Below are 3,126 nucleotides of genomic sequence, written 5' to 3'. Positions count from 1 at the left end.
AAGCCATTTGGTAACCAGTCTAGCTCTCACATCAGCGTTACCACGGCACAGGGAGCAGGGTGGCCATAAGGGGAGACTGGACAAGCACGAGAAAAAAGTTGGGGAGATGTAAGTTTAGGGATGCGGTTTATAGTTGAAAAATAACCGCACTTCCAATACTGTTTGTCGTGTGACTACTTTAACACACTGATAACACACGCATGTAAATCCATAAATGGGATCAGGGACGATCTGGGGCACGAACTGTGTGGATAATTGGTGGTCTACCTTCATGAATAAGTGAAAAAAAGCTTCCCTCAAAGATTAACAAGTGTTCGCGTTCTGCCAAATATCAGCAGATTTTTAATATTCTGGGTTGTGAGCCACTGCACGACAGAAAGTTTCTATTTAAACTTGGTTTTAAGGGAACGGTTAATAACAGTTAGTTAATAATACCCTATAATAATTAAGCAATAAGACAAACATACATTGCCAATCACTTTCAGAGAGCATCTACACACCTTTAAATAATTAAAATATAGTTAAAGTTGGGGTTTTTTTTTTAATTAAAGAACGTTTGATTGTCACCCTGTCTTGGTCATATATTTTAGATTGTCACGTAATACATAATTATTATTGCCCTCTATCACAAATTTTTGATAAAATTGTGTGTGTGTGTGTGTGTGTGTGTGTGTGCGTGCGTGCGTGCGTGCGTGCGTGTGTGTGTGTGTGTGTGTGTGTGTGTGTGTGTGTAACAACAGGTTAAACAGTTCTTTTACTTGAGGTTTTTGTTGGTTGAACAGTTGTGGGAAGTCAAGTCCTAATCTTCAGTGAGGCAGTGACCCTGTCTGCTGTATGAATTGATGTCAACAGTCTGGTCTTCTATGTCAATGCAGTTGAAGCTTTGCTTTTAGCATACCAACTCACACATCTTTGTCTCTCCTAAAAGTCACTCTGCACCTGATAACACAACACGGGTGGATTTCTTTAGTGAGAAACACTGGATTGTTGTCAGCAGCTAATGATGAATGACCAGCCTGTCATAAAGTCTCTAATAACCCATGCTGCTTGCAAAACGATTATCGCCTTATGTGCTTAAAAAGGGAGTTTATAGGGTTTGTTCATACACAAGTCGATTGCCTGGTTTCCAGGCGTGATGATCGGTGCACTAGGAACTCCCCTGACTCTAAAAGCCTGACCTAGTCTCTAAGAATCCCTTCATGCAAGGGTCAGTCGTCATTAGAAGCTTAAAGGAAGTGCCCTGCATAAAAAGTATGGCCACCCAAAGAGGCTGGCAAACAGTCACTGTGCTTTTCAGGCAGAGTCAACTTCTTTATTTATGTTGCCCTGCACAACATTATCAGAAGGTGAATTCTTAATAAGGAAACTGCCTCAGCCTGCTTGTTTTCCTCTGTGTTTGTTCCATATATTCCTACTAAGAAGAATTCTGGAAAATGTTTAGTGTAGCTGCAGTGCAAGAAGTGGTGATAAAAGTTTTTCAAATAAATTCCAATGCTTTCTAATACACTGGCAAATTTTTAAAAATTGAAAAAAAAAATAGTTTTGATTCAATACTGTTAACAAGCTGTCAGGAGGTCCTTCCACTTAACCATTGTCCTTGTGGCCTACTGACACCGAAACAACAAAGATGCTGCGAAATAATTGGCTGCCTGAGTCCTGAAGGACCACGAAGTGGTTGTTTCATTGGCTGTTTGAGTTGCATCTCTTTGCTGTCCAGTTAGAACAGTGAGGGGAAAAAAGCACTTGTTGCCAGGATACCTAAGATCAGTGTTTGTTCAAGGCGCTGGAAGTGAAAATAGTTGAAGAAAACAGACAAGTTAAAGTATGTTAGAGGCAGAGATAGGAGGCATATAAAGAATGAGCAGCAAAAAATAGAAGAAAGAACTAGACAGAAAGGAAAAAAGCACGATGAAAAATGAAAGAGCGAGGGGAGAGTTGATAAAGCTGTCACTCCGAATGTATCTCACCCATTTCTCATATGATGTAACTCCCCCCCCCCCCCCCCCCCCCCCCCTTTACTTGTGAATGATATCCCATTTTTTCTGAATTTCTGAGAAGATGCTGTATTGTTTTTCCCTGAAAAACTTATTCTGTCATTCATTTAATTATGAAATCTTAGTAACACTGGGTATTGGAGAGGTTAGCACGATTGCCTCACATCAAGATCAGATTCGGTGGACCTTTCTGTGTGGAGTTTATATGTTCTCCATTCTCTCCAGGTAATGAGCCTTTCTCTCACAGTTCAAATATATGCATGTAAGCTGACTACAGGCGTGAATATGAGCATAAAAAGTCAACACTCTCTTTGTTTTGGGCAAGCCATAGACCAATGCCAACTGATGTTGGTGAGGCACTAGACAAAGAGTGATTCAAACCATCCCTAAGCTGAGTAACAAAATAAAGGTTCCAGCAGACCCTGGGACAGGGTTACTGGGTTCCTATCCTGGAGCCAATCCTAGGGTCAAGGGTGAGTGTCTGGTGGCCAGGCTTTAGCCCTAAGAAGCTACATTAGAGGCCGTTGGAGTTTAGTGCTTTGTGAATTAGATGGTATTAAGAGGTGGCGGTCTGTTCTCAAACTCCTGCCCCTGCAATCCAAACCTGGCTAAGTGGTAGAAAATGGATGGATGGATACGTGAATGGATGGCTGGATGGCATAATACAGTGTTTAGGACTCTGCTGGGAATGTTTGAAAAATGTGTACAAATTAAAGTGCCTTGATTGAAAGAATGTGGCAGTTTAACAATGAAGCATGTGAACAAGTCAAGCAATGATGAATCAAAAGTTTAAAAAAGCAGCTGATGTCAGTTGTTGGGTGTGTTTTTTAGGTATTTTACTGTCTGTGTATCATCATCTTTTTTTTTTGGACATATTCCACAACCTTTCCCAGACTTTGTATTTTAGGATTTAAAACAAAATCCTCACCCAATGTTATTTATGTTTTAAATGTTGTTTTCAGTTAACTCGACATGTTTGTAGATTAAAAAAAAAACACATAATGTGTGAAATTTGCAAATGTTTTTTTGCTGCAAACTTGTTGCTTGGGTAACAGATTGTTGTGTGCGTGTGTATGTGTGTGTGAGCCAGGGCACTGATAAGGGCACTGCTTGTTCATGACACCTTGTTCTC

The sequence above is a fragment of the Rhamphochromis sp. 'chilingali' genome (genome assembly GCF_963969265.1).
Source record: "Rhamphochromis sp. 'chilingali' genome assembly, chromosome: 9".
In the NCBI taxonomy this organism is placed as follows: domain Eukaryota; kingdom Metazoa; phylum Chordata; class Actinopteri; order Cichliformes; family Cichlidae; genus Rhamphochromis; species Rhamphochromis sp. 'chilingali'.
This window is presented reverse-complemented; position numbering follows the sequence as displayed.